Raw genomic sequence first — 18,982 nt, 5'->3', positions numbered from 1 at the left:
CCAAATAAGACAAGACAAACACAAGTGGCTTGGCTTGCGATTATTTGCCATTAAATTAGTAAAACCTATTTTGATGCAAACATTTGCACAGCAATTAAATATTATTTACTTACCGTGGCATTCATTCTATTTATTTTCAGGTACGGATGTTTTGCTTTTGTATATTACTCTGGCGATCGCTATGCCCCTGCGTAAGTCGAACAATGCTTAACTTCTCTCTGCTGTTTGGCCAAATAAATAATACAATTTTGTATTCGAGATAAATTCAACTGACAAGACAGCAACAATAGACTGTGCTTGGGAATGCAAACAAAAGTGTACGAAAAATATTTCTCCCGTTTCGATTTATATATGTGAGTTGAATAAATAGCATTTGCTGTATGTGTAATTGTGCTGGTTGGAAAATTTGCTTACACTTTGTGTATTTCGTATTTGACTTTTGATAGCCAGCCAATTGTCGCTTTGTGAACTTGACACACATCGGCCAAGTCAACGAAACGAAAGCGCCACACTTGTTCAATAAAACCGGTAGCAAAACGACTTATACCCTTTCAACAAGTATTATGGTTTCATAAACAACTTTTAAAAATGTAACTCAACAGATACTTACTAAATGAGTGTATACTGAACAATTTTTCGCACTTTAATTTTAATAACTTAAAAGTTTTTAAGGGTATATAAACCAGTGGTCCCCAAATGTGTTTTTTTCGATTCGATTCCGTTTCATTAACCAACTGTGGAGAGTTCAAATTTCAGATTCCGAACGTGTGAAAGGAGTCAGTCCAGAATTTGGTGAATCAGCTGGGCTGAAATACTTGTTTAAGAGCCCAGCTGCGGAATGTTTGTTGATCTGCATATCAAGTGATGTAATAGAAGCTTGATCGCCGCGAGTTGGGCGGAATAATTGCAAAGATCAAAGACACTTTCTTCAGATGTTAATATATTAAGTATCATCTGTTTAACCAGCTCATCCAAGAAATTATATAAATTAAAATTAAAGACTTCCCAGTATGCTTTTCACTTCCCACGCAAATCTGCAACCAAATTATACGAAGAATACACAAGAGCTTACATATTTATGGCACCGTCTTAGGCAGCAGACAAAACACACTCCACCCGAATCGAATACCAAGGTCTGAGACTTATGAGCTCGGAGAGTCACAAGAATGAAGCGATCCCAAAAGCTAAACGGTGGCTGGATGGCTCTTCAAACTCGAGATGCCCAACTAATTTCCATAACAAACACACAAAAGATAACTTCGTTTGCTGGTCTCTGGAGGTGCTAAAAATATGTAGTTCAAGTCCAGAGCGTTGGACAATCTATTATACATCAGAGACACACCCATTTCTTGGTTGACAAAATTGAAAACAAATTTAAATGGTAATATGTGCTCCCAATTTAATATATTCCACAATGTGACGCCGCCTTAGAGATTAATGAAAGCCCAATCTGGTTCCCCAAGGACCATCTGTTTTGTTTGTGCGTTTTCCAGCGTGCAGATGCTTGCTACTAACGGAAGAAAAAAAATATCTTAAATAATATTTTTTATAAAAAGAAATATAAAGATTGAAAAGAAGAAATAGAACAAGTAAACAAACAATTGAATAGATCTTATTTTAATAATAAATTTAATGTATTATTTCCATTTGCTTTTTGGAATTTTTCTGGAACTGCTTCGATATATTTTTAGCCCAATTGATAGATTTTTAGTATGTACACTTTTAAATATTTATTGGAAGACGTATAAAGGCTGCTTGCGAGTATTCAGAATCAGTTTATTGGCAACAGTTGCCTTTAGCAGTTCTACGCTTTCGAAATGCATAGGTTCGAAATTTATTTTTTGTACGCCTTTGTCGTTTGCAATTTATACGGCGCAGCCAAATCCCAGAGTCAATCTGCGTGTTCGGTTTGTAACCTGGTGAATGCTCCAAAGCAGTGCGGTTCTTTTTGTATTTCCGCTTTGAGACCAATCACTGACGCCAATGTCAATCTGCAACGGCGTTTGGATCGTCAGGAAGATGTTCTGAAAGAAATTATGGAAGCACTGAACACCATCCAAGAACAGCTAGACAGGAATGAAGGAACATCGCAAGTAGGGCCATCAAGTATTCCGACGACCCCGACACCGCAATGTAACCCGACAATTGAAAAGATAGGCACGAGATTTTTTTACTTTGAGCAACACGATAAGATGACATGGTGGAATGCAACGGATTCCTGTTCTAAACGCAATGGTCAACTAGCGGTCTTTAATTATAATGAACTCGCCGAAATTAAAGACCATTATCACAATACGTGGTTCTGGGTGGGCGATCAGGAACCAGATGACTATAATCAATGCGTTGCTTTGTTCGAACGAAAAATTATAAATCTTTCGTGTAAGGTAGAAGCTTTTTTCGTTTGTCAGGTGTAAACTATACTCACCTGTTTACTCAGTGCTTTAAAATCTTTTATTTCATATTAATATCTCATAAAAACTGTTATGTAGCTTTTCCTTCAATGTTGTTTGCAATAAAATTGTGTTAACAAAGAAATAGTGCCCTGCTTTTTTTGGTTTTATTTTTTGTCGTACATAGTGTCGGATCCATGAATAAAGGACTGGGTATCCGATAGATATGGGCACACAGCAATAGCGAGCCCATTGAACTGTGGACCCAAGCGCCGTCATTGATGTGGAATTAATAAAGCGTATCCCCACGCTTAGAACAAACAAATAGCAGGGAGCTGTGTGTGTGTGTGTGAGTTCAACGGGAATGCAGATGGAGAAAGTGAAAAGAGAAAGATAGAGGGACGGATAATTGCAGGCCGCGGTGCGACGGTTCAGCTGCAGTTTTGGTTTTCCCGCAGACAGCCCATGAGCCTGGATGCCGTAAAAGCGATTTATTAATGTCAGCCAGACAAGTGCCTGCTGGCGTCAGTGGGTGCGGAGCCAGTGCCCCAAGCGGAGTGGATGTGGATCGCATATAGTAACTGCAACTGCAACACCACTACAGCGTCAGCATCAGCTGCACCACCAGACGGCTAGCTACTGTGGTTAAAGACTAAGCATAAATTATATGCATTTAGGATAAACAAGTTTCCTTTGTTACAAAAAAAAAAAAGTAATAGTTATTTTCTATGTGCGAAATTTCGAATTAAGTAATTGGTTCTTCGAATGCCAATGCTAAGGTTAAACAAAGTTATACAATAAATTGAACTTATTAAGTAAATGGTATTTTTTTTGTTAGCTCTTTGATGGCTCGTTAATTGATGAGCTAATTAATTATAATTCATCCCACTGTGCATGGCATCGAGCATGTTTGTAATAATGTTGCTAGTGATGAGCATCGGCTCATGTTGCTGCTGTTGATGTTGATGTTGCTGTTGTGGCGGCGGCGGCAGCTGCAGATTTCTGCTCTGTCTCCCTCGCTCCCACATTCTGTCTCTTTTGCTCTGCGTGTGTGGATGTATAATGTGTTCGATTCGTGGACAAAGTGATTCATTCATTCGCCTGGCAACTGCTCGGAGCCAACATTAATGTTGATTACATGCCGACAGTTTGTACATAGACTTGTCATTTGCACCATAAACGGCAGCAGAGGCCCAGCCCTACAAACGTATAAGCAAAGTGGTTTTAAAACCCTAGAACTATTTTTTAAAGAATTTTTAATCGTATATCTATAAATTGAAAATAAAATAAAAAATTAAAAAAAAACTTGCACTTAAAAACTTAAAGGTTTACTTTTCTGATATATTTGTTTCAATGTACGCAAAAGCTTAAGTTCAATTTATTGCATTGTAAAGGGAGATGTTTTGAGTTTGTAGAGAATCTTCGTAAGATTGAGTAATTTGGAACAAATGATTTTTTTTGTAGCTCCCAAACTTGCCGGAGAGTTTTTCTACTTCCGATTGTTTTGTTTGGTAATTAGTCGAATTATTATGGATGAGGTTATGGGAGGAAGTGCTGTGTCAATTGGGAACTTAATACTCCCCCTTCCTGCACTTTACGCTTGGTTAACTCTTTTGCAACAGCATCAAAGGCCGCCGAGATGTATCTCTCTGGAATACTTGAGAGTGCCTTTCAGCCGAGCCGAGTGCAATCGAAAAGTTTGCATCGCTTCAATTGCATAGTTTTGCCCCGCCGCCCCGTCCCTGGTCGCCCAGACTGGTATTAATTAACCAAAGCAGAACCAAGTTGATCCAGTTGCTGAGTGGCGAGAGCAATGCAGGTACTCCAGTGCCATTAACAGACCAAAAATAAAGTTTTACCCAAAGTTCGGCTATGGCAAAATGCGTTACCAAGCTCAAAGTGAAAGATGCATTCAACTCCCTGAGAGTCTCAAAACTTAAGCTAAAAAATATTAAAATAAATAGTTTTAACCAATTAGGGCAAATGGTTTACTAAGGGGACGAAACATATACCAAAAAAAAAAAACCATTTGCAATTCATGGCCCATTATGCGAATAAGTAATGTAATTTGTTAAATAAAAACCATCAGTCGGAAAAAGTCTTGATATGGGTTAAACAACAGCAAAAACCAAATCAAATTAAGGATGTTTAGAGGACGAAACCACAGCACGCATATTTCACGCCGAACAGAAAAAATGACCCAAATTCTGCCTTTCAGTGTAACAGAAAAAATCACGAAAATTATGTGAAAAATGTGCAATTTCATGTTGAACCCGTTTTTCCTTTCTCTCTTAGCGGATTTAGTCCTTGAGCCTTTGTATCCAATTCTCAGTGCTTCACTCACCATTTTTTATACGCCTTTTTTAGGTTTCTGTTTCATATTTCTAGTCATACAGTTGAGTGAATTTGACAAATTGTAAAATGGCCACAACCCAAACCCCAGAACTACAACAAAAACATGAAGGCGAATAACATGAAAGTTTTTGCACATACATATTATGAAGGACATGTTATACAGTGTATACTAATGATTATTAATGTTCATAAGGATTTGGGCAAAAGCTTTCGTTTCACATTTTCTTCTTCGTGCGTCTCGAGGGTTTTCCAAGGCTCGAGTTAAATTGTCTGAGAGATGGGCCTGTTGGCCCTTCTTGTGTTTTGGCCCGAAAAGTGTCGTGTAATTGAAACAAAAATGAATTCGGATTAATTTTGCATGCATCGGTTACACCGAAAAAATGTAATATCTTTAATGTGAACTTGTGCTTTTAAATTCATCATCCACAAAAAATATTTACTAGAAACGGAAAATATGAAAATCGAATTAAAGCTCAACAAATTACGGTTTTTTTTGTCGTTTAGTTTTATTGGAAAATAATGCAAATAGGAAATGACTTTGTTTACTACAAATTACGCGCAACTGCACGCATAATTATTTGCTAATTAAATCACTATTTCGCAATGTCGATTGCGCAACCGCAAAAAACAAAACAATAAAAATTTGTAAAATAATACAGATAAAACAAATAAATATTGTGCTTGCGTCATGATAGGTTCAAACAGATTCATACAGATTACTGGACAATTAAAAAGTCCACAAAATGACCAACTTTCGAATTCACAAATTTATGACGATCAAATTTTAATTGCCAACAAAACAAACACACACAAACATAATTGCTATCTAATGAAAATTGACCCGAAATAAAATTCCAAATGCAATTTTCATCGCTGAGATAAATTATAAATTCTGTGTGTAAAGGCAACTGAAAAATAGTAGATAGTGAATAACAATTAAAACCACATAAAATTAACCAAACAATTTATAAGGGTGTTTTATATCTTTTAATCTTGATTTTTTGGGAATAATTAAGTGTTTGTAATTGTTATTTGTTTCGGAGAGTTAAAAATAAAGTTCTTGATTATTATCTAAGGGTTTGCATAAAACTAAGCTTGTTGTGCATTTAAATTGATAAACTTTAGTCTTATGACACCAGATTTTGTACTATTTCTGCCCGTTTTGCAGTGAGGGGTGTAATTACTAACAAAATCAAGAAACTTTTCCTCTGCTTTTGGCCAGCTAATGATTGTTTGATAAGCTCTCCAGGGCAGAAGGGAATGCAAAGAAAGAAAAGGAGTACTGTTCGGAGGAACAGAATGCGGTAGATTATTTATAAATAAAAGGGCAGGGGGATGGACTTGATGAAGGACCCTGAATGGCGGAGCAACGAGGCATAAATAAATAAAACAAAAAGCCGGGGAAAGTGCCGAACAAGTTGCACTTGTCGTCGACCATTGGCCATTGGCCATCCGTCGTCCTTTCATCCTCGCTCGCTGCTAGTTTGCCATTATATATATATGTATATATACTTTTCTTTTTTTCGAGCCATCCTGCTGTGCAGATATGCAAGTTGCATGACAAAAGTTTCACAATTAAAACGGCAACAACAGCTACATTTTAAAGAGAGACTTGTGGCCGGAGCCTTTAATTTTATATGCTGGCCGAGTGAAATTCATAGCCAAAGTCTATTTTATAGCTGCAACAGAAGTTTATCCCCACTCCCTTTTCCCTTTTTCCATTGCCCAGTGCCCTTTCCGGAAAAGTTTCCCATTTTTCTTGTTGGCTTTTTATGTTTTTGTTTTACAGCCTTTTTTTTTTTTTGTCTGGTGGCAAGCCGGAAGTTGTTAGCATGAAATCTGATTTGGGGAGGCAGCGACGGGGAATTTCTGGCTTTTTGGATTTTGTGCATTGTGTCGGCTTAGGACTCGCAAAGTTAAGGGCTGAGAGATAGTTGAATGAACTGCGAAAGGGTTTGGCTTTAGTATAGATTTGTCCGATGATTTGCTTAACAAAAAGTTGTGAAACTTTATGACCGTCTAAATGATTATGTGTTTCGATAAAATGGATTTATTGTAAAACTTTAAAGCACAATTAAAGTCAGATTTAATTTAAAGTTGAATACTATATTATATAAGCAATACATAACAACAACTCGTTTGAATTACTCATCTAAACCTCTCAAACCAAAATTGTCAAAGCATCAACATTTTATGGTTTTCCAGAGGGAAATCCAAAGTTATAAACACTTAGCACACACTTAACCCATGACTTTATAACATTTCACAAGCTTTGGAAATGTTTTTTAATGACCGTAGAAATGAAACTGAACTTTCATATATGTCGACGACACAAATTATCAAACACAAAACAAAGTAAAGTGGTTTAGGGTTAAGGGACCCCAACGAGAGTTTTAATTATAAGTTTCCCGTTTCGGGACCTAAAATATTCAAACTTCACTCCAGAGTATGCAAAATATTCCCAGCAGCATTAGAATAATTTGACCACTGGGTGTTATTGTAATAGGCATTCCCGAGAGGGTTTGTTTGATAAAGTTAAATTTCCAGAGGCCCATAACCCACAACCCATAGAGACCTTTTTTGTTTACATTTATACAGCCATCATCTGGCTTAGCAGAGTTCATAAAACAGTAATACCGAAATAGTTATTTCATGCTTCAATAATTTTATTTATCAATTTCATATTACCAGCACACACGTAAAGTAATTTCCATAAAGCTTAGCCACCTCGCTAACCGCAAATTAGAACTTTAATAAAATTGAATTGGTTTCGATAAAATCGCTGCTGGGGAAATACGAGAATATGTACATATTTGCGCTTGAATTTGCATGGATGAATTTTAATTCATGCCACAATACAACTGATATTCCGTAACAAATATCAAATTTCACAATTTATTGGCCCAAAGGTTGCCTCTTGCTTGTGTATCAATGAACGGCTACAAAGTTGACGATTTATGATGTTTTACATGGTGAAGTCTAAAGGGTTAAATTCTGAAAGCTTCTGTTCTAATATAAATTAGAACAAAGCAAAAAAGCCTACTCATGTAAGGTAATATATTACTAAAAAAAAGCAAATCAAAACAATACAACCATTTTTATTGCTGATAAGATAAATGCACTTAGCACCATGACTCTCTGTTCTTTCTATAGCTTGTTGGTGCTATGAATAACTTAATATGTATTTTATGGTTGATAAGCACTTATTTATTTTAATTAATCATCTAGTAATTCTTGGAACTGTTCCAATGGGACCATATGTATATATATATATATATTGCTTATTACTTATCGTATTTAAAAAGGTTTCTCATTAAAAATACTAACATATATTTAAAAAGCACGTTTCTACTGGATAAAATTGCTTAAACCAATACTAAAATACCTTATACAATCAAATCCTTTGAAAGTGAAAACTTAGAGCAAAGCAAATTTCAGAAAGAAGTACAATAGCAATTAATGAAATTAAATTCCAAGAACAAATAAAAATAAAATACGCAACAAGTGAAAGCGCGAAAACAAAGAAAAAGAAATTCATTTGCATGCAAATGAGCACAAACTGACTGAGCAGAAACAATTTTGAGTAAAGAATTCTTTAATTACCCAAAACGAAGGCTAAAGGTTTCCATGCTTAAATCACTTTTATACATATCTAGGATAAAGAACAGGCCGTAGGCAGGATCAGCACAATTATGTAAGTCAACACACAAACACTGCACATGTACATTCATATACATTTTGGGTGGTGTTGTTGTTTCTGCCGCTTGTCAAGTCAATTGCGTAATTAACATTCGTAAGCAGTTGCAGGGAACATGGGAAGAGCTTAAGCCCGAATCCCTGGAACTACTCAGCCTAATTGAAATTTTGGACTGGGGCCAAATAGAAACAACTGGCATCCAAACAGTTTTGCTCGTGAAGTGGCCTCTCCAAATGTAACTGAACATCATAACTTTACAGGGGAGTAGGTCAAATTAAGCTGTGTGCCTAGCAGGGGCGGACGCAGAAAAAAATTTTGGGGGGGTCCGGTCGAAAAATTTTTTCGTTTGGGGGGGGTCCGGTCAAAAAAAATTTTAGTTTATATGGTTGAAAGGCCGTGTGCTGTAAGGGAATTTGAAAAAGTCTGCGATTTTGGGGGGGTCCGGACCCCCCAAACACCCCCCTGCGTCCGCCCCTGGTGCCTAGTTCTCTTGTCATTAGCATATGGCATTTTAGCATTGGTAGCTATTCGAACCCTCTTCATTCAACAAGGAAACTAAAAGGAGCATCATCATCCTTGCTATTAGTTGTTTTGGGGCTCCAATATGTGTTTAATGCCCAGTTGCAAGTGCTCCTAATGAGCATTCAAAATTCATGTGAATGTTACATTCACAATACACATCCTTCTATTTAATTCGTATTTATTATGCCTCTAATTGAATTGTTTCGAACTCTGCCTGCAAACCCTATTAATTGCTAGTAAATTTGGAATTTGAAGGGTTGCTGTCAACTTCTTATAACACTAAACGCTTGACTTTTCTTTGAGCAGGAACAAGAATACTGATAACAGTTTCCTAAATTTATATATAAAACGAAAAAAATAAATTAAAAATGGGTTATCGACAAACAAATCTCAGTTGATTTATTTTTTCAGGAAAAAGCACTTAAAATATTTTTAAATTATTTTTAATTAAGGTGAATCAGCGCTCGTGAGCGCTCAATAGCATTTGAAAATGTAGCCAAATGTTGTACGTCAGGCACGCTCAAAAGTACTTAGTGGCTTCGTGATAATTTGCAGCCCTCTGGCTTATCCCTGTGGTAATTACTACAAAAATCTAAACCGCACATCGTGTTCGAGAGATTTTCTAGCAGGAAAAAGAAGGCGGATGATAAATATTTCGATTAGCGTTCAATTGAGTGCACATAACTGTAGATGAGCCTGCAAAACGGGAAACTGTCAAAGTGGGAAAACTGTTAATTGAATGGCTCTACAAAATCAAAGCATATCCAGGTTAATTGGGAAAGAAGTCGAGCATCATTTAAACTTTTAGATCGCTTTTCATTAGCGCTCTGTAAATTTGTTGGGCAAAGCCCGCCTATCTACGTATCTGTATCTTGTATTTGTTAATTGCCCCGATTACCGCACTCGGTTGCATGTCAACAAAAGTTCAGTAAACCTTTGCATGACATTTTGGCATAATAATAATTTTATTATATAATTTATAATACGCTTGATAAGAACAAATCTCTCAGATCTTATCATTTTGACCTGTTTCACCTAAGACTTATTCTTTGTAAATCCCAAACAAAAGCTGATAAGGCACCATTTATAAATATATAAAATATAAATATTTAAATTTCCAGCTGTTATATACTTTTAATACTGACGCCATTAGTTTTGTTTTTGTATTTTATTACCTGTCATTAAATGTAGATTTTAATTTTGAAAAATATTTTTACATTTACACGAGACCTACATTATTTTCACTCCCTCATCATCATTGTTCTCTAACAATTGATTATCAGCAATTATTTCAAATTCTGTGTTTATTTTGACCGCTCACACTTCCCCTCAACACCGGAGAGAGAAATTCCCTCAGCAAAACAAGTTCTCCTCAGTTTCAGTTGGGTTTAGACCTTGTGCTTAGCCGGTTCGACTTTTCAGAGTAAGCTCCGATCTCATTACAATTGTTTGTTGCTATGATAAATACATATTATAGTATATGTATACCGGATTGTTTAAAGTTTATTGTGAAATATTTTCATAAAAAGAAAATGCGTCTTTAAAATTTAATTCAAACTTATAGACATGTGCAATAAAGTGTGCTTTTGTGTGAATCAACTCATTTCCAGCAGCCACATGCGAGTGAAATATATTTGTTTTTAAGTCAACAGGCAATAAATCAAACTTAATTCGATTAACAGCCTTGAAGGTGATCGCCCACTTGATAGCCAAATAAATGGCGAAGAATGCTTAAAGATGCTTTATTAACTGTAGCTAAATCGTCCGCTTGATAATATCTTGTCATGGCAGAGAATCACTTGGCATGACTCAAAAGAATGGATATAAATATAGACCCGAAGTTAACTTCCGCTTGGGACACGTGCCACTTGAAATTCACTTGCAGAAACCATCAGACCAACTTTTGAACACTCGAAACCTTTAGACAAGGCCAAGTTCGTGTTATATTTATAACAATTGTGATAGATTTTTGTGTTTTAAATTTTATTCATTTTCGATGCGCCTCAGAGAGGCAGACAAATAAACAGATAGAGCGACAGACCGAAGACATCAATTAAGTATCTTATGAAGTGAACGGACCATGAAGCACTTTTCAATGTCAGCACGAAGATGAAAATGTTCATATAGTCGAAGCTAAAGACTCAAGCAAGTCAACCTAAAGGTCAGCCAAGACCGTCTTGGCTCACTCAATTGAATTGTGTAACCTAAAATGTTTAAGTATAATTAAAGCAGCCCCAAGGCAGCGGCCAGCGATGCCGAAGATTGAAGCCCCAAGAGATCGCTTTTGAAGTTTGCATTTTGAGTGGAGTGAGTGATGAGTGTGCGGAGTGGGGCCAGCTGCTCGCCAGTGAGCTTTGATCTTTTACTCTAGTCTGACTAATAACAGACTTTATTCCGCACACAGAGAGAAACTATACACCAACTTCTCTAACTTAAAAGAAAACCCGCTTCTGTTGCCATGTTTTCTATTTTTATCTTTAATAACAACCAAACATATATTTCGTTTCTGATAGATTAATCCAACCTCAACCTACATAAATAACATAACAGAAAAGAATATCGAGACATGAATTGTAATAAATATTCATTGATATGCCCTGCCATTAAGCTAGCAATCGAGATTTCCGACTTTAAGGACAAAGAAATTCCGCACTACTAAACATCAGCTCGAATCTATTTCCATATGACCTGTTTTTGTTAGATTTTCACCCGTTTTCTCTAGCCTTTTCCTTCCATTGATGTAAACGCCCCAAAACGAGCATGTGAAACGGCATCTCGTCCAACACTCTTGAGCTTGAAGTCTTGTTCAAGTTTTTCACTGCAGCATAATTTTCAATTGCTTTGTAAGAGCCAGAGCGCTCGGTTCAATTCGATTCGATTTTTGTCCAATCCACCGCAAATTGTCAGGTGAAAAGGGGGGGAAATGGGGAAATTTTCTATTGAAATCCATCCCGGTCTGATTTTGCTGCACAAATGAGCAGACCTCAATGTGTCTGAGTTGTCATGCAGGATGGTTGTCAAATCGATGCCATGCAAAATTCCATTTGGCCCAAACGAAGTAGGCGAAAAACATATGTATTTCTCCGGCTTTCGACTAGAATATTCAAATGGGACAATTGACTTGACTTTGATTCCGACCCCTGCTGTTTACTGAGTTAAAATTAGGTGAACTGGTTGATTTTTAATTGTAGGCAAATGGTTTTGCATATCAAATACTGACAAATTTGGGTCGTCTTGTCTATAGTAATTGGAAATTACCACTAAGGCCACTTGTTAACCTTTTTATTTGTTACAAGCATCGCCAGTAAAACTAAATTATAATTGTGGATAATATTCTTACCACTAGCAAACCAGCAAACATAACTCCTTTCTCAGTCAAATGGGCGGAAAAGGCAATTTCGTATAAAAGCCGCAAACAGATATAACCAACAGGAACAAGCCAGAAATAAAAACCAAAAATGGGAGGAGGACAAAGCCAGCCGCAGATTCATCCTGCAGCGAGGTATATGAAAATAATACCTGCCATGCCAATTTCAATGCAGATGCCCACAAACAACTTTTACATTTTCAGTAGTCCAGAAAAAATTCTTTACAAAACGTTCGAATATAAATTTTTTTAAATAAAATGGTACTTGTGCATATAAATTAAAATAATGTTCATTTTAATATGTTGTGACACTCATTAATGGTTTTTATTTTCGAGATTATAGAATAACTACATTTTTGTATTTTTATTTCTTTTATTGAATATGTGGTAACCAAAGTATACTGTTGAGAGCATAAAGTTTTTTCCAGTGTGATGGATTGGATAGGAACAGGACATTGCACAAAAATCTCATTCGGCAATTTAGGCTCGACCAGAAAATGGGTTTTGTGACGGAATTCAGGGCCAGTTGAAATTAGCATGCATGTGGGTATGTGTGAGCGTAATTACCAAAGGCAACAGCCACTCCGCCGTTTGACAGACAACACCCATCCGCACAACTACCCAACCAGCCAACCACCGAGCTCAAACCACTGACATTTGACCCACCCAACTTGGTGCTGGTATTGCATTATCTCTTTGGGGTGTGGCGCCATCAGTTTATATTAAACTGCCTTGCAGGCTTTAGGGCCAAAAACTCAATCGCTTGTCAATCATATAATTATTGGCACACAGAGAGACAAACAACAACCCGGGGTCACCCCACTCAATTGTTTTTGGTTGTTTTGGCTTTTGCGGTTTGCATTATTCATGAGAAGGAAGTGGAACAACCCTTTAATCCTTTCGTCGGGGGAATCCGGCGGGTGCAATATCTGAGCCCCGTCTGTCAACTGCAGTCGGTTAAATGTTTAAGAATTATTCTCCACTTTTGTTGTCGCCCGGAATTAAGTGAATTGTCAATTTGCTTGTCAATTGCGCATTTACCCCTTGAGGTTGCTCCGGTGGTTTTAAATTTGCGGGTCTCGTTTCGAAGGGTCAGTGTCGGAGCTTAAGGATTGGCCGGGGGTCCTTTGTACTTCGCATGAATTGGGTCAAAGTTGAAAGAACTTTTTTCCGGAGATTAGGGGTTGTTTTTACGGTTTACCAGATATAAGGATCTACAAAAGGTATGAAGAAAATTCTGTTTAATGAATGACATTCATTGTGTTAAGCTTAAAGTTTGTTGGAATTATAAAGTATGATGCTTTTATTTACAGTGGGCTCAATTATATAAATTTTTAAATTAGACATATGTAACCCTCGCGATTGCTATTTTAATTAGTGTCCGTCATTTATAATTGCGGAGATTTTTGATTAGGTTTAATAATAGATATTACCAGCATGTTGCAAACTTATAACCACTTAAACCTTTTTTTACCGCAAACTGCAATTAGTTTGCATTTGCACATACATTACCCACTCAAATTCCCAGCCAAAACACAACCGAACCCGCGGAAGTAGACCGCAAAAATTTTGAAAATTCCTATTTGCCTCCCGTGAACACTTTGCTCTATAATCCGTTTATCCCAACTTCAGTTATTTGTTTATACAATCACATAGGTGGAAAATATCGGAAATATTCGGGCGAACAAAAGCCACACACACCACCCATCCATTTCGATTACAAATCCCTGTCATATTTACGTTGAGCGTCGAGGTCCCTGCTGTCAGGACGGATTCTAGTTGTTTGGGCCAAGTCCTTTGTCAAAATGCGGCTTAAAATATTTTGCGCAAATATTTTCATGGCAGGTGCATGAAACGAATACACCCACAAGCATGCAGCCAGAACTATATTAGTGTCAGGATAGACATATATAGATATATACATATATACAACCGCACATCCTGTTTTAGTTTCGTGAAATCCGTTAATGAAAGCCAGCTCAACCTAATGGAGATTTATTGTTTTCCACAGTTTTCCATATACACTAACTGTCACATTTATTAGATTACGTTACGTGTCTTCTCCTGTCAGCATTGTTGGGTTACTTTTCTGGGTTTACGTTTTTTATCCTCCATCATGTGCATATTCGGTACTCGTTAATGCGCTAAGTGAATGGTGAAATGTCAGGAGAAGCAGCATGATTTATGTTCCATTTGCAAGGGTATCTCATAGTTTGTATGACAGTCAGGCTAAATCCCAAACCCTTGTCAACCAATTTCTTGGCTAATACATTTTATTCACTTGGGAGAAAAGGAAATTTTATACAATGCTCTTTCTCTGATGATGTTGATTTTCATACCGAAGTATTGCTCAACGATTTGGTTTACCTACTTTGAAATCCAATCACACATTTGTGCTTATATTGCATTCACATTACATATCTCATTATTGATCTGAGAATCTGAATAGCGACGCACTATATCTATTGAGTGAGCAAAGCCTTTCAAACTAATTAGTATAGACAGCAATTAGCAGTAATTAAATCATATTCAAAAGACGTCCAACGAACGCATTGCTGACTATCTCTGATTTTGCCATGTGCCTTTGGATTGTGTCTTTGTCCTCTGCCTCTATCCTTCCATCCTTTGGCATCCTCCTCCTCTGTTTGTTTAAGCCCATCGACAAGGACTTAACCACGCACAGAGCCAACTTCAACGATTTGCCTCTGACCTGCCGCAAGAAGATCCAAATGAATAACATCCAGCAGGTGGAGAAAGCGGAGAAATGGGCCGGCCACTTGACACACAAACACATACGCAGACAGATACAGATACAGATTCAAATACATATACATGAGCGGCCAAGACGGCAAAGTCAACAATGCGCCAAAGGAGAAAGGAGGGTTTGGGGTTAGTGGGTGCTCAGTGCTGCCAGGTTTTTTGGTTGCTTTAAAAATTCTTAAAATGTGTAAATCTATAAAAAATTATTTTTAAGTTAAAAATCTTGCTGGTGTTATGGGTTTTAAAGATATACTGTATAATTTTTTTAATTTCGCGTTTGTTTTAAGGGAATTATAGTTAGATTGAAGAAAGCCATCTGAACAACAGTGTTAGCTTTAAACCTAGATTCCTTTTTGTTTTCTTTTACTGTCTATTGCCTTATGGTTGTCGGTAACACCTTTGGCCAAAGGATTTCACTTTACGCTGCGGATAAAACCTGCTCGGAAAAAATCTTCGGTCATTTTCGCAATGGTGAGCTGGTTATATCAAACCAATACGGTCAAGTTATTTAAAAAATATAGTTTTTGTTCAGTTAAAACCAGTCAAAATATCAAACTAAATTCTTTTCTGTTTTTTAAAAAATTGTTTGCTGATTTTTTAGATCATTCGTCAGTCGACTCAGAAAGTTGTTTTTGATTCGCTTGTTTTAAGAGAGGAGAGGACTTAGTTTAAATCCGATGTTGTTGTTTATTTTCGGCATTTAAATTCCAAGCGCCTGGCAATTGGGTGTGAAAAATCAGCCCAGCAGAGCACACTTTTCCCCAGATGTTGACGGATGATGGAGAAAGAGAGGGAAAACTGCAACTTCGGTATTTGATTTGCTTTTGGCTTTCGATTTCTGCTGTCACGTCTTGTCTCTTTGTGGACTTGACTTCCATCGACACCATTGCAATCTACATCAAAGCAGAAGTTCACTTTATATCGATTGCAACGGAAGTTTTTTTTTTTGCATAAGATGTGCGCCATTTTTGTTTGAGTATCTTTTAGGTTTAAAGCTGTGTAGTTTTCCTTGAAACTTTTTCTTGCACAAGAAGTTTTCCGCAAACTGCGGACGAGCACACAAAAGTAGGCAACAAATTGTACACACAAAATTATGTGCAAACTGCTTTGACACAAGCACGATTAAACAGCAAATGTCGGCGTTAATTTCCAGCGAAACATATCTTGCCCAGATCTAGCGAAACCCAATGAAAATAAATACATGCCATGGGAATTTTTCCAGTGGCCGCCCAAAGGCTCGAAAGTCTGCCTTTCCACAAATAAAACTAATTGAGTCTGTCTCTCGCTTCTCAACATCCAGCTGCCCTTATAATGCGCAAACTTTTTCTCATATACAAATTTTTCTTTCTGTATCTCTTTCTAGTCTGAAGTCGGTCTGAAGTGCTATCCTGGACTTTCCATTTCTGCCACCGCCTGGCCCCATCAAATGTAAGTCTTAATTTATGCTTAAGAGCTGCCTGAGTTGTCTAGAAAGTCTGGGTGGGAATGAATGAATAACTTTTTAGTCAATGCCATCGAAAAGTTATTTGTATAGGACAGCCTGTGTCACTGGGGCGGAAAGAAGACCCGAAAAGACATCAAGAAAACAAAAGCCAAAATTATGAGAAATGACAAATGATTTTATCTCAGGCAAATGTGAGTGTCTATGACAGGCCAAAACAAAAATGAAGAAAATTAGCAAACGAAAGAAAGCAAAACATTGCAAAAATAATTATTTTACCTAAACTGAGATTTAAATAAAAGTATGTTTCATAATTAAAAAAATAACTATGAAATTTAATTCATGAAATCTATGACAAGTTCGCGATGTTAGGTGGTCGAGAAATGAAAGAAATCACAAAATACACAAAAGCAAAGCAGAAGATGTCAAAATATTATTTCTTGTTCTCGTGGCTCGCAATCTCCTCCTTATTCAGACAGGCAAATATTTGTAAAAAGACCGTGAAGAAATATAAAATGGAAATTGTAGGAAATTAGATTTGAATTTGAAGCTTGCCGAAAGCAGTGAGGACATTTTCGGACAGGATAAATGCTTTGTCAAACTATCTCTTGATGAGCTGCCACGATGAGCGTAAACCAAAAATTATTTTTGTGATGCCACCAGAAAATAATGCTGAATGTAAACAAAGTTTCCGAGACGGAACAATAAACGATGACACTTTGCATAATGAAATGGATTTCACAGCAGAATTGTTTGCATAGTAAATCCATTCAAATACATTGTTTATTTAAAAAAGCCAAAGTCAACACATTTTTATGTGTTATCCTGCGTGAACGCAATCTATTTGTACTCCAATCAATTCTTCAAATATTAAACGAGCATAAGCCTGAGGACAAGTCATAAAGGAAAACATTGAAATCCACTTAAGAGCGAAGTTATTTTTTTAAACTGTTGAAATCACAAAATTCTTCGGACCTACTATGCGTATGCGTAATATATTTTTGCCGTAGTTCTAAAACCATTAAGCTAACATTAAATAGCCTGAAGTACAGCTACTGAATTATTGCCAATGATTAGAAGGAAGGTTGCAAAAATAACAAAAAAAAAAAAAAAAAAGTGGGGAAAAGAAGCCGGAAAATCCTAGCTCTTAGCCCGAAGTCATAAATTAGTTGTAACCGGAGAGCAAAAAGAACACGTTGGGGGGTCTGCAACATAAAAACGTCTGTTTTTGCTATAATTGGCCACATATTTTGTTGACCCGGCCCGGCCCAAAACCGAAACCAAACTCAGGTAACGTTGGTCCTGGCTTTTGCCAGTTCCCTAAAAACGGGGATTTGTTACCATTACCGGATAGGAAAGAGGGGAGCCCGCTCCCCTTTGTGGGTTATGCATCCCACAAACTAGAGCACTGTTTTCGGTCATATCAATATATATTTTCCAGAGCATGGACAGGCCAACAAAACCCAAACAAAAATAAAATAGGAGCAAATAAAATGGCTACAACTATCCCAGGTTGATGTTTGCTATGGAAATCCGGCCAGGAAGGCTGAATGGTAATATTTTTGTAGATAGTTCCGTTGGGCTTCGCCAGTAGATGGAGATTTCGGGATATCACGTAAATGGAAATGAGCCCAAAGAGATTTTCTGGATGGAGATGCGACCTGATGAATAAAGATTGCAGCGGTGAAACTCCTGTGATCTCTGGGCGGAAAATAATGTGAAGGGAAAACCTGAATTTTAGTGGCATGAAAAGTAAATTTAAAGTTTTGCTGAATATAATTTATTCACATTTGGAAAAACTGAAAATTGGATTTCATGGACAAGTTTTGTCAATTCTCTAGATTTTCTTACAAACGCATTTGCAAAGTTTTTTTTTTTCTCTCAACAATTCCACAACAAAAAAGCAAAAGTTATTGCCGAGCAATCTGGGTATAATTTATTGGTTGCAATCCCATGCATATCCAAGTCAGCACTTTACCTCCTGCCAAAGCAATCAAAGAAAAGGGCCTAGAGGAGATACTGTGAAAAAAGGGGAAAACTGACTGGAAAAACACACAAATTGGCAAATGCCGATGAGTTTGTTGGTCCTGCAAGGGACATCATCGCAACTGCAGAAAGCTGGACCAACTAAAATGCCAATTCAATCGCCAGCAAGAGGGAGTCTTACGGAACTACCGAGCGGACACAAATTGAAAGACGCATTCGTCTAACGATCTCCAGCTTTTCTCCCCACATCTTCTCTATTTTCTTTAAAACATATTGGCAAATGTCGTTTGGTCCTCGTTATAAAACAAACACAGACTCACAAGTGCAGTTATAAAGACACAGAGACGGCATACACAATGCTCTCTAGTATGCCATTCTAATAATATAAACTTTACATAAATGTTTTCCTAGCAAATAGAACAGAGCGGCGAAACAGAATGGCTTGAGTGGGCTGCCACCATGGG

General features: G+C 37.1%; 1 protein-coding gene across 3 annotated transcripts in view; it reads left to right on the top strand.

Moving 5' to 3' along the window:
• Nucleotides 1–18,982, top strand: part of LOC108095737 (furin-like protease 1, isoforms 1/1-X/2) — a 125,616-nt gene that overhangs the window by 23,273 nt on the left and 83,361 nt on the right. For 2 of the 3 annotated variants that reach the window (XM_017196914.2, XM_017196917.2), the window contains exon 2: nucleotides 16,455–16,519. The gene's annotated coding sequence lies outside the window, so the exon portion shown is untranslated. Of the gene's footprint in view, nucleotides 1–10,354; nucleotides 10,388–16,454; nucleotides 16,520–18,982 lie in introns of those variants that run through there. The other variant, XM_017196916.1, reaches the window with a different exon arrangement.

This window comes from Drosophila ficusphila, unplaced genomic scaffold (genome assembly GCF_018152265.1).
Source record: "Drosophila ficusphila isolate 14025-0441.05 unplaced genomic scaffold, ASM1815226v1 contig_791, whole genome shotgun sequence".
Classification (NCBI taxonomy): domain Eukaryota; kingdom Metazoa; phylum Arthropoda; class Insecta; order Diptera; family Drosophilidae; genus Drosophila; species Drosophila ficusphila.
The sequence above is the reverse complement of the archived record's forward strand: the minus strand, read 5'-3'. Positions and strand labels throughout refer to the sequence as shown.